Raw genomic sequence first — 13,105 nt, 5'->3', positions numbered from 1 at the left:
CTCTGACAAGAAGCTGGTGTGTAAATGGTGGAAGAACTACCTGATGAGAAGCTGCTGTGTAAACAGAGGAAGAACTCTCTGACGAGAAGCTGGTGTGGAAAAGGAGGAAGAGCTCGCGGATGAGAGGCTGGTGTGTAAATGGTGGTAGAACATCCCAATGAGAAGCTGTCGTGTAACTCAAGGCAGAACTCTCTGATGAGAAGCTGGTGTGTAAATTGAGTAGAACTCCCTGACAGGAAGCTGGTCTGTAAATGGAGGAAGAACTCCTTGATGAGAAGCTGGTGTGTAAATGGAGGTAGAACACCCTGATCTGAAGTTTGTGTGCAAACGGAGGATGAACTCTTTGATGAGAAACTGGTGTGTGAATGGAAGAAGAACACCCTGCGGAGAAGCTTGTGTGCAAACGGAGGAAGAACTCCCTGACAAGAAGCTGGTGTGTAAACGGAGGCAGAACTCTCTGACGAGAAGCTGGCGTCTAAAAGGAGGTAGAGCTCCCTGATGTGAAGCTTTCTGCTAAAAGGAGGCAGAACACTCTGATGACTAGCAGGTGTGTAAATGGAGGAAGAACTCCGTAACGTGAAGCTGGTGTGCAAATAGAGGAAGAACTGCCTGTCAGGAAGCTGGTGTTTAAAAGGAGGCAGAACTCGTTGATGAGAATCCGGTATGTAAACGGAAGAAGAGTTCCCTGATGGGAAGCTCGTGTGTAAATGGAGTCAGAGCTTGCTGATGAAAAGCTGCTGTGTAAATGGAGGTAAACTCCCTGACGAGAAGCTTGTGTGTAAATGGAGAGAGAATTCTCTGACAAGATGCTGGTGTGTAAATGGAGGTAGAACACCATGATGATAAGCTGCTGTGTTAACAGAGGCAGAACTCCCTTAAAAAGCTGGTGTGCATATGGAGGTAGAGCTCCCCGATGAGAAGCTGGTGTGGAAATGGAGGTAGAACTCCCTGATGAGAAGCTGCTGTGTAAACGGAGGAAGAACTGACAGATGAGAAGTTGTGTGTAAAAGGAGGTAGAACTCCCTGCTGAGAAGCTTGTGTGTAAATGTGGGTAGAACACGCTGATGAACTGGTGTGTAAACGGAGGAAGAGCTCCCTGATGAGAAGCTGGTGTGTAAATGTGGGTAGAACACGCTGACGAGAAGCTGGTGTGTAAACGGAGGAAGAGCTCCCTGATGAGAAGCTCGTGTGTAAATGGAGATAAAACTCCCTGTCGAGAAGCTGGTGTGTAAACGGAGAGAGAGCTCTCGGGCAGGAAACTGGTGCGTAAGTGGAGGTAAAATTCCCTGATGAGAAGCTGCTGTGTAAACGAAGGCAGAACTCTCTGACGATAATCTAGTGTGTAAAAGGAGGAAGAGCTCTCGGATGAAAAGCTGTTGTGTGAATGGAGGAAGAACTTGAGAATGAGAAGCTGATTAGTAAATGGAGGCAGAACACTCTGAAGAGAAGCTTGTATGTAAATGGAGGCAGACCTCCCTGATGAGAAGCTGGTTTGTAAATGGAGGTAGAACTCTCTGACGATAAGCTGCTGTGTAAATGGAGGAAGAACTCTCTGCTGACAAGCTAGTGTTTAAATGGAGGTAGAACTCAATGATGAGAGGCTGGTGTGTAAATGGAGGTAGAAATCCCTGATGAGAAACTGGTGTGTAAATGGAGACAGAATTCTTTAATGAGTAGCAGGTGTGCAAATGGAGGAAGAACTCAATGATGAGAATCTGCTATGCAAACGGATGAAGAACTCCCCGGTGGGAAGCTGGTGTGTAAGTGATGAGCTGCCTGACGCGAAGCTGGGGTATAAACGGAGGAAGAACTCTCTGATCAGAAGCTGGAGTATAAATGGAGGTGGAACACCCTGATGAGAAGCTGGTGTGTAAATGGAGGAAGAACTCCCTGATGAGAAGCTGGTGTGTAAACGGAGGCAGAACTCTGATGAGAAGCTGTCGTCTAAAAGGAGGTAGAGCTCCCTGATGTGAAGCTTTCTGCTAAAAGGAGGCAGAATTCTCTGATGAGAAGCAGGTGTGTAAATGGAGGAAGAACTCTGTAATGTGAAGCTGGTGTGCAAATAGAGGCAGAACTGCCTGTCGGGAAGCTAGAGTTTAAATGGAGGCAGAACTCATTGATGAGAATCTGGTATGTAAACGGAAGAAGAATTCCCTGATGGGAAGCTTGTGTGTAAATGGAGTCAGAGCTCCCTGATGAAAAGCTGGTGTGTAAACGGAGGCAGAACTCTCTGACGAGAAGTTGGTGTGTAAAAGGCGGATGAGCTCCCAGATGATAAGCTGGTGTGCAAATGGTGGCAGAAGTCTCTGAGGAGAAGCTGGAGGTAGAACCCCCTTACGAGCAGATGGTTTGTATATCGAGAAAGAGCTCCCTGATGAGAAGCTGGTGTGTAAGTGAAGGTAGAACTCCCTGATAAGAAGCTGGTCTGTAAATGGAGGCAGAAGTCTCTGTTGAGAAACTGGTGTACATAATGGAGGAAACACTCCCTGAGGTGAAGCTAGTGTGAAAATGGAGGCAGAACTCTTTGATGAGTAGCTGGTGTGTAAATGGAGGAAGAACTGCCCGATGAGAAGCTGGTGTGTAAATGGAGGTAGAACTCCCTGATGAGAAGCTGGTATGTAAATGAAGCAGACCTCTCTGATGAGAAGCTGGTGTGTAAGTGGAGGCAGAACTTCCTGAAGAGAAGCTCCGGTGTAAACGGAGGTAGAACACCCCGATGCGAAGCTGGTGTGTAAATGGAGGAAGGACTCTTTGATGAGAAACTGGTGTGTGAATGGAAGAAGAATTCCCTGATGGGAAGATTGTGTGTAAATGGAGTAAGAGCTCCCTGATGAAAAGCTGGCGTGTAAATGGAAGTAAACTCCCTGACGAGAAGCTTGTGTGTAAATGGAGGGAGAATTCTCTGACAAGATGCTGGTGTGTAAATGGAGGTAGAACACCCTGATGAGAAGCTGCTGTGTAAACAGGGGCAGAACTCTCTGACGAGAAGCTGGTGTGTTAAAGGCGGTAGAGCTCCCTGATGTGAAGCTTTCTGCTAAAAGGAAGCAGAACCCTCTGATGAGTAGCAGGTGTGTAAATGGAGGAAGAACTCCGTAATGTGAAGCTGGTATGAAAATAGAGGCAGAACTACCTGTCGGGAAGCTGGTGTTTAAATGGAGGTAAACTCCCTGACGAGAAGCTTGTGTTTAGATGGAGGGAGAATTCTCTGACAAGATGCTGGTGTGTAAATGGAGGTAGAACACCATGATGATAAGCTGCTGTGTAAACAGAGGCAGAACTCCCTTAAATAGCTGGTGTGCATATGGAGGTAGATCTCCCCGATGAGAAGCTGGTGTGGAAATGGAGGTAGAACTCGCTGATGGGAAGCTGCTGTGTAAACGGAGGAAGAACTGTCAGATGAGAAGTTATGTGTAAAAGGAGGTAGTACTCCCTGATGAGAAGCTTGTGTGTAAATGTGGGTAGAACATGCTGACGAGAAGCTGGTGTGTAAACAGAGGAAGAGCTCCCTGATGAGAAGCTGGTGTGTAAATGGAAATAAAACTCCCTGTCGAGAAGCTGGTGTGTAAACGGAGAGAGAGCTCTCGGGCAGGAAACTGGTGCGTAAGTGGAGGTAAAATTCCCTGATGAGAAGCTGCTGTGTAAACGGAGGTAGAACTCTCTGACGATAAGCTGGTGTGTAAATGGAGGAAGAACTCCCTGATGAGAAGCTGGTGTGTAAACGGAGGAAGAGCTCTCGGGCAGGAAGCTGGTGTGTAAGTGGAGGTAAAATCCCTGATGAGAAGCTAGTGTGTAAAAGGAGGAAGAGCTGTCGAATGAAAAGCTGTTGTGTGAATGGAGGAAGAACTTCACAATGAGGAGCTGATTGGTAAATGGAGGCAGAACACTCTGAAGAGAAGCTTGTATGTAAATGGAGGCAGACCACCCCGATGGGAAGCTGGTGTGTAAATGGAGGATGAGCTGCCTGACGCGAAGCTGGGGTGTAAACGGAGGAAGAACTCTCTGATCAGAAGCTGGAGTATAAATGGAGGTAAACTCCCTGACGAGAAGCTTGTGTATGAATGGAGTGATAATTCTCTGACAAGATTCTGGTGTGTAAATGGAGGTAGAACACCATGATGAGAAGCTGCTGTGTAAACGGAGGAAGAACTGTCAGATGAGAAGTTGTGTGTAAAATGAGGTAGAACTCCCTGCTGAGAAGCTTGTGTGTATATGTGGGTAGAACACGCTGACGAGAAGCTGGTGTGTAAACGGAGGGAGAGCTCTCGGGCAGGAAGCTGGTGTGTAAGTGGAGGTAAAACTCCCTGATGAGAAGCTGCTGTGTAAACGGAGGCAGAACTCTCTGACGAGAAGCTAGTGTGTAAAAGGAGGAAGAGCTCTTGGATGAAAAGCTTTTGTGTGAATGGAGGAAGAACTTCACAATCAGAAGCTGATTAGTAAATGGAGGCAGAACACTCTGATGAGAAGCTTGTATGTAAATGGAGGCAGACCTCCCTGATGGAGAAACTGGTGTGTAAATGGAGGTAGAACTCCCTGATGAAAAGCTGCTGTGTAAACGGAGCAAGAACTCTCAGATGAGAAGTTGTGTTGAAAAGGAGGTAGATCTCCCTGCTGAGAAGCTTGTGTGTAAATGTGGGTAGAACACGCTGACGAGAAGCTGATGTGTAAATGGAGGAAGAGCTCCCTGATGAGAAGCTGGTGTGTAAATGGAGGCAGATCTCTCTGATGAGAAGCTGGTGTGAAAGTGAAGGAAGAACTTCCTGCTGAGAAGCTTGTGTGTAAATGGAGATAAAACTCCCTGTCAAGAAGCTGGTGTGTATACGGAGGGAGAGCGTTCTGACAGGAAGCTGGTGTGTAAGTGGAGGTAAAACTCCCTGATGAGAAGCTGCTGTATAAACGGAGGAAGAACTCCCTGATGAGACGCTTGTGTTTAAATGTGGGTAGAACTCTCTGACGAGAAGCTGGTGTGGAAAAGGAGGAAGAGCTCGCGGATGAGAAGCTGGTGTGTAAATGGTGGTAGAACATCCCAATGAGAAGCTGTCATGTAAATCAAGGCAGAACTCTCTGATGAGTAGCTGGTGTGTAAATTGAGTAGAACTCCCTGACAAGAAGCTGGTCTGTAAACGGAGGAAGAACTCCTTGATGAGAAGCTGGTGTGTAAGTGGAGGCAGAACACACTGATCTGAAGCTTGTGTGCAAACGGAGGATGAACTCTTTGATGAGAAACTGGTGTGTGAATGGAAGAAGAACACCCTGCGGAGAAGCTCGTGTGCAAACGGAGGAAGAACTCCTTGATGAGAAGCTGGTGTGTAAATGGAGGTAGAACACTCTGATCTGAAGCTTGTGTGCAAACGGAGGGAGGACTCTTTGATGAGAAACTGGTGTCTGAATGGAAGAACACCCTGCGGAGAAGCTCGTGTGCAAATGGAGGTAGAGCTCCCTGATGAGAATCTGGTGTGAAAATGGAGGCAGAACTCTCTGATGAGTAGCTGGTGTGTAAATGGAGGAAGAACTGCACGATGAGAAGCTGGTGTGTAAATGGAGGTAGAACTCCCTGATGAGAAGCTGGTATGTAAACGAAGCAGACCTCTCTGATGAGAAGCTGGTGTGTAAGTGGAGGCAGAACTCCCTGATGAGAAACTGCGGTGTAAACGGAGGTAGAACTCCCCGATGCCAAGCTGCTGTATAAACGGAGGAAGGACTCTTTGATGAGAAACTGGTGTGTGAATGGAAGAACACCCTGTGGAGAAGCTCGTGTGCAAACGGAGGAATAACTCTCTGATGAGAAGCTGGTGTGTAAATGTAGGTAGAACACCCTGATCTGAAGATTGTGTGCAAACGGAGGAAGGACTCTTTGATGAGAAACTGTTGTCTGAATGGAAGAGCACCCTGCGGAGAAGCTCGTGTGCAAAAGGAGGAAGAACTCTCTGATGAGAAGCTTGCGTGTAAATGGAGGTAGAGCTCCCTGATGAGAAGCTGGTGTGAAAATGGAGGCAGAACTCCCTTAAAAAGCTGGTGTGTATATGGAGGTAGAACTCCCCGATGAGAAGCTGGTGTGTAAATGGAGGTAGAACTCCCTGATGAGAAGCTGGTGTGTAAACAGAGGCAGAACTCCCTTAAAAAGCTGTTGTGTATATGGTGTGTAAGTGGAGGTAAAATTCCCTGAGGTGAAGCTAGTGAATAAACGGAGTCAGAACTCTCTGCTGAGAAGCTGCTGTGTAAATCGATGTAGAACTTCCTGAAGAGAAGCTGGAGTGTAAATGGAGACAGAACTCTCTAATGAGTAGCTGGTGTGTAAATGGAGACAGAACTCTCTAATGAGTAGCTGGTGTGTAAATAGAGGAAGAACTCAATGATGAGAATCTGCTATTTAAACGAATGAAGAACTCTCCGATGGGAAGCTGGTGTATAAATGGAGGATGAACTCCCTGTCAAGAAGCTCATGTGTATACAGAGGGAGAGCTCTCTGACAGGAAGCTGGTGTGTAAGTGGAGGTAAAACTCCCTGATGAGATGCTGCTGTGTAAACAGAGGAAGAACTCTCAGATGAGAAGTTGTGTGTAAACGGAGGAGAACTCCCTGATGAGACGCTTGTGTTTAAATGTGGGTAGAACTCGCTGACGATAAGCTGGTGTGTAAACGGAGGCAGAACTCTCTGATGAGAAGCTGGTGTGGAAAAAGAGGAAGAGCTCGCGGATGAGAAGCTGGTGTGTAAATGGTGGTAGAACATCCCAATGAGAAGCTGTCGTGTAAATCAAGGCAGAAATCTCTGATGAGAAGCTTCCAAGTAAATTGAGTAGAACTCCCTGACAAGAAGCTGGTCTGTAAATGGAGGAAGAACTCCTTGATGAGAAGCTGGTGTGTCAATGGAGGTTGAACACCCTGATCTGAAGCTTGTGTGCAAACGGAGGAATGACTCTTTGATGAGAAACAGATGTGTGAATGGAAGAACACCCAGTGAAGAAGCTCATGTGCAAATGGAGGAAGAACTCTCTGATGAGAAGCTGGTGTGTAAATGGAGGTAGAGCTCCCTGATGAGAATCTGGTGTGAAAATGGAGGCAGAACTCTCTGATGAGTAGCTGGTGTGTAAATGGAGGAAGAACTGCCCGATGAGAAGCAGGTGTGTAAATGGAGGTAGAACTCCCTGATGAGAAGCTGGTATGTAAACAAAGCAGACCTCTCTGATGAGAAGCTGGTGTGTAAGTGGAGGCAGAACTCCCTGATGAGAAACTGCGGTGTAAACGGAGGTAGAACTCCCCGATGCGAAGCTGGTGTGTAAACGGAGGAAGGACTCTTTGGTGAGAAACTGGTGTCTGAATGGAAGGACACCCTGTGGAGAAGCTCGTGTGCAAATAGAGGAAGAACTCTCTGATGAGAAGCTGGTGTGTAAATGGAGGTAGAGCTCCCTGATGAGAAGCTGGTGTGAAAATGGAGGCAGAACTCTCTGATGAGAAACTGGTGTGTAAATGGAGGAAGAACTCCCTGATGAGAAACTGGTGTGTAAATGGAGGCAGAACTCCCTGATGAGAAACTGGTGTGTAAATGGAGGCAGAACGCCTCGTCGGGAAGCTGGTGTGTTAATGGAGGCAGAACTCTCTCATGAGTAGCTGGTGTGTAAATGGAGGAAGAACTGCCTGATGAGAAGCTGGTGTGTAAGTGGAGGCAGAACACACTGATCTGAAGCTTGTGTGCAAACGGAGGATGAACTCTTTGATGAGAAACTGGTGTGTGAATGGAAGAACACCCTGCGGAGAAGCTCGTGTGCAAACGGAGGAAGAACTCCTTGATGAGAAGCTGGTGTGTAAATGGAGGAAGAACTCCTTGATGAGAAGCTGGTGTGTAAATGGAGGTAGAACACCCTGATCTGAAGCCTGTGTGCAAACGGAGGGAGGACTCTTTGATGAGAAACTGGTGTGTAAATGGAGGAAGAACTCCTTGATGAGAAGCTGGTGTGTAAATGGAGGTAGAACACCCTGATCTGAAGCCTGTGTGCAAACGGAGGGAGGACTCTTTGATGAGAAACTGGTGTCTGAATGGAAGAACACCCTGCGGAGAAGCTTGTGTGGAAACGGAGGAAGAACTCTCTGATGAGAAGCTCATGTGCAAATGGAGGTAGAGCTCCCTGATGAGAATCTGGTGTGAAAATGGAGGCAGAACTCTCTGATGAGAAGCTGGTGTGTAAATGGAGGTAGAACTCCCTGATGAGAAGCTGGTATGTAAACGAAGCAGACCTCTCTGATGAGAAGCTGGTGTGTAAGTGGAGGCAGAACTGCCTGATGAGAAACTGCGGTGTAAACGGAGGTAGAACTCCCCGATGTGAAGCTGGTGTGTAAACGGAGGAAGGACTCTTTGATGAGAAACTGGTGTGTGAATGGAAGAACACCCTGTGGAGAAGCTTGTGTGCAAACGGAGGAATAACTCTCTGATGAGAAGCTGGTGTGTAAATGGAGGTAGAACACCCTGATCTGAAGCTTGTGTGCAAACGGACGAAGGACTCTTTGATGAGAAACTGTTGTCTGAATGGAAGAGCACCCTGCGGAGAAGCTCGTGTGCAAAAGGAGGAAGAACTCTCTGATGAGAAGCTTGCGTGTAAATGGAGGTAGAGCTCCCTGATGAGAAGCTGGTGTGAAAATGGAGGCAGAACTCCCTTAAAAAGCTGGTGTGTATATGGAGGTAGAACTCCCCGATGAGAAGCTGGTGTGTAAATGGAGGTAGAACTCCCTGATGAGAAGCTGGTGTGTAAACAGAGGCAGAACTCCCTTAAAAAGCTGTTGTGTATATGGTGTGTAAGTGGAGGTAAAATTCCCTGAGGTGAAGCTAGTGAATAAACGGAGTCAGAACTCTCTGCTGAGAAGCTGCTGTGTAAATCGATGTAGAACTTCCTGAATAGAAGCTGGAGTGTAAATGGAGACAGAACTCTCTAATGAGTAGCTGGTGTGTAAATGGAGACAGAACTCTCTAATGAGTAGCTGGTGTGTAAATAGAGGAAGAACTCAATGATGAGAATCTGCTATTTAAACGAATGAAGAACTCCCCGATGGGAAGCTGGTGTATAAATGGAGGATGAACTCCCTGTCAAGAAGCTCATGTGTATACAGAGGGAGAGCTCTCTGACAGGAAGCTGGTGTGTAAGTGGTGGTAAAACTCCCTGATGAGATGCTGCTGTGTAAACAGAGGAAGAACTCTCAGATGAGAAGTTGTGTGTAAACGGAGGAGAACTCCCTGATGAGACGCTTGTGTTTAAATGTGGGTAGAACTCGCTGACGATAAGCTGGTGTGTAAACGGAGGAAGAACTCTCTGATGAGAAGCTGGTGTGGAAAAAGAGGAAGAGCTCGCGGATGAGAAGCTGGTGTGTAAATGGTGGTAGAACATCCCAATGAGAAGCTGTCGTGTAAATCAAGGCAGAAATCTCTGATGAGAAGCTTCCAAGTAAATTGAGTAGAACTCCCTGACAAGAAGCTGGTCTGTAAATGGAGGAAGAACTCCTTGATGAGAAGCTGGTGTGTCAATGGAGGTTGAACACCCTGATCTGAAGCTTGTGTGCAAACGGAGGAATGACTCTTTGATGAGAAACAGATGTGTGAATGGAAGAACACCCAGTGAAGAAGCTCATGTGCAAATGGAGGAAGAACTCTCTGATGAGAAGCTGGTGTGTAAATGGAGGTAGAGCTCCCTGATGAGAATCTGGTGTGAAAATGGAGGCAGAACTCTCTGATGAGTAGTTGGTGTGTAAATGGAGGAAGGACTCTTTGATGAGAAACTGGTGTCTGAATGGAAGGACACCCTGTGGAGAAGCTCGTGTGCAAATAGAGGAAGAACTCTCTGATGAGAAGCTGGTGTGTAAATGGAGGTAGAGCTCCCTGATGAGAAGCTGGTGTGAAAATGGAGGCAGAACTCTCTGATGAGAAGCTGGTGTGTAAATGGTGGTAGAACATCCCAATGAGAAGCTGTCATGTAAATCAAGGCAGAACTCTCTGATGAGTAGCTGGTGTGTAAATTGAGTAGAACTCCCTGACAAGAAGCTGGTCTGTAAACGGAGGAAGAACTCCTTGATGAGAAGCTGGTGTGTAAGTGGAGGCAGAACACACTGATCTGAAGCTTGTGTGCAAACGGAGGATGAACTCTTTGATGAGAAACTGGTGTGTGAATGGAAGAAGAACACCCTGCGGAGAAGCTCGTGTGCAAACGGAGGAAGAACTCCTTGATGAGAAGCTGGTGTGTAAATGGAGGTAGAACACCCTGATCTGAAGCTTGTGTGCAAACGGAGGGAGGACTCTTTGATGAGAAACTGGTGTCTGAATGGAAGAACACCCTGTGGAGAAGCTTGTGTGCAAACGGAGGAATAACTCTCTGATGAGAAGCTGGTGTGTAAACGGAGGAAGAACTCTCTGATGAGAAGCTGGTGTGTAAATGGAGGTAGAGCTCCCTGATGAGAATCTGGTGTGAAAATGGAGGCAGAACTCTCTGATGAGTAGCTGGTGTGTAAATGGAGGAAGAACTGCCCGATGAGAAGCAGGTGTGTAAATGGAGGTAGAACTCCCTGATGAGAAGCTGGTATGTAAACAAAGCAGACCTCTCTGATGAGAAGCTGGTGTGTAAGTGGAGGCAGAACTCCCTGATGAGAAACTGCGGTGTAAACGGAGGTAGAACTCCCCGATGCGAAGCTGGTGTGTAAACGGAGGAAGGACTCTTTGGTGAGAAACTGGTGTCTGAATGGAAGGACACCCTGTGGAGAAGCTCGTGTGCAAATAGAGGAAGAACTCTCTGATGAGAAGCTGGTGTGTAAATGGAGGTAGAGCTCCCTGATGAGAAGCTGGTGTGAAAATGGAGGCAGAACTCTCTGATGAGAAACTGGTGTGTAAATGGAGGAAGAACTCCCTGATGAGAAACTGGTGTGTAAATGGAGGCAGAACTCCCTGATGAGAAACTGGTGTGTAAATGGAGGCAGAACGCCCCGTCGGGAAGCTGGTGTGTTAATGGAGGCAGAACTCTCTCATGAGTAGCTGGTGTGTAAATGGAGGAAGAACTGCCTGATGAGAAGCTGGTGTGTAAGTGGAGGCAGAACACACTGATCTGAAGCTTGTGTGCAAACGGAGGATGAACTCTTTGATGAGAAACTGGTGTGTGAATGGAAGAACACCCTGCGGAGAAGCTCGTGTGCAAACGGAGGAAGAACTCCTTGATGAGAAGCTGGTGTGTAAATGGAGGAAGAACTCCTTGATGAGAAGCTGGTGTGTAAATGGAGGTAGAACACCCTGATCTGAAGCCTGTGTGCAAACGGAGGGAGGACTCTTTGATGAGAAACTGGTGTCTGAATGGAAGAACACCCTGCGGAGAAGCTTGTGTGCAAACGGAGGAAGAACTCTCTGATGAGAAGCTCATGTGCAAATGGAGGTAGAGCTCCCTGATGAGAATCTGGTGTGAAAATGGAGGCAGAACTCTCTGATGAGAAGCTGGTGTGTAAATGGAGGTAGAACTCCCCGATGCCAAGCTGCTGTATAAACGGAGGAAGGACTCTTTGATGAGAAACTGGTGTGTGAATGGAAGAACACCCTGTGGAGAAGCTCGTGTGCAAACGGAGGAATAACTCTCTGATGAGAAGCTGGTGTGTAAATGTAGGTAGAACACCCTGATCTGAAGATTGTGTGCAAACGGAGGAAGGACTCTTTGATGAGAAACTGTTGTCTGAATGGAAGAGCACCCTGCGGAGAAGCTCGTGTGCAAAAGGAGGAAGAACTCTCTGATGAGAAGCTTGCGTGTAAATGGAGGTAGAGCTCCCTGATGAGAAGCTGGTGTGAAAATGGAGGCAGAACTCCCTTAAAAAGCTGGTGTGTATATGGAGGTAGAACTCCCCGATGAGAAGCTGGTGTGTAAATGGAGGTAGAACTCCCTGATGAGAAGCTGGTGTGTAAACAGAGGCAGAACTCCCTTAAAAAGCTGTTGTGTATATGGTGTGTAAGTGGAGGTAAAATTCCCTGAGGTGAAGCTAGTGAATAAACGGAGTCAGAACTCTCTGCTGAGAAGCTGCTGTGTAAATCGATGTAGAACTTCCTGAAGAGAAGCTGGAGTGTAAATGGAGACAGAACTCTCTAATGAGTAGCTGGTGTGTAAATGGAGACAGAACTCTCTAATGAGTAGCTGGTGTGTAAATAGAGGAAGAACTCAATGATGAGAATCTGCTATTTAAACGAATGAAGAACTCTCCGATGGGAAGCTGGTGTATAAATGGAGGATGAACTCCCTGTCAAGAAGCTCATGTGTATACAGAGGGAGAGCTCTCTGACAGGAAGCTGGTGTGTAAGTGGAGGTAAAACTCCCTGATGAGATGCTGCTGTGTAAACAGAGGAAGAACTCTCAGATGAGAAGTTGTGTGTAAACGGAGGAGAACTCCCTGATGAGACGCTTGTGTTTAAATGTGGGTAGAACTCGCTGACGATAAGCTGGTGTGTAAACGGAGGCAGAACTCTCTGATGAGAAGCTGGTGTGGAAAAAGAGGAAGAGCTCGCGGATGAGAAGCTGGTGTGTAAATGGTGGTAGAACATCCCAATGAGAAGCTGTCGTGTAAATCAAGGCAGAAATCTCTGATGAGAAGCTTCCAAGTAAATTGAGTAGAACTCCCTGACAAGAAGCTGGTCTGTAAATGGAGGAAGAACTCCTTGATGAGAAGCTGGTGTGTCAATGGAGGTTGAACACCCTGATCTGAAGCTTGTGTGCAAACGGAGGAATGACTCTTTGATGAGAAACAGATGTGTGAATGGAAGAACACCCAGTGAAGAAGCTCATGTGCAAATGGAGGAAGAACTCTCTGATGAGAAGCTGGTGTGTAAATGGAGGTAGAGCTCCCTGATGAGAATCTGGTGTGAAAATGGAGGCAGAACTCTCTGATGAGTAGCTGGTGTGTAAATGGAGGAAGAACTGCCCGATGAGAAGCAGGTGTGTAAATGGAGGTAGAACTCCCTGATGAGAAGCTGGTATGTAAACAAAGCAGACCTCTCTGATGAGAAGCTGGTGTGTAAGTGGAGGCAGAACTCCCTGATGAGAAACTGCGGTGTAAACGGAGGTAGAACTCCCCGATGCGAAGCTGGTGTGTAAACGGAGGAAGGACTC

This window comes from Mobula birostris, chromosome 7, assembly GCF_030028105.1.
Source record: "Mobula birostris isolate sMobBir1 chromosome 7, sMobBir1.hap1, whole genome shotgun sequence".
Lineage (NCBI taxonomy): Eukaryota > Metazoa > Chordata > Chondrichthyes > Myliobatiformes > Myliobatidae > Mobula > Mobula birostris.
The sequence above is the reverse complement of the archived record's forward strand: the minus strand, read 5'-3'. Positions refer to the sequence as shown.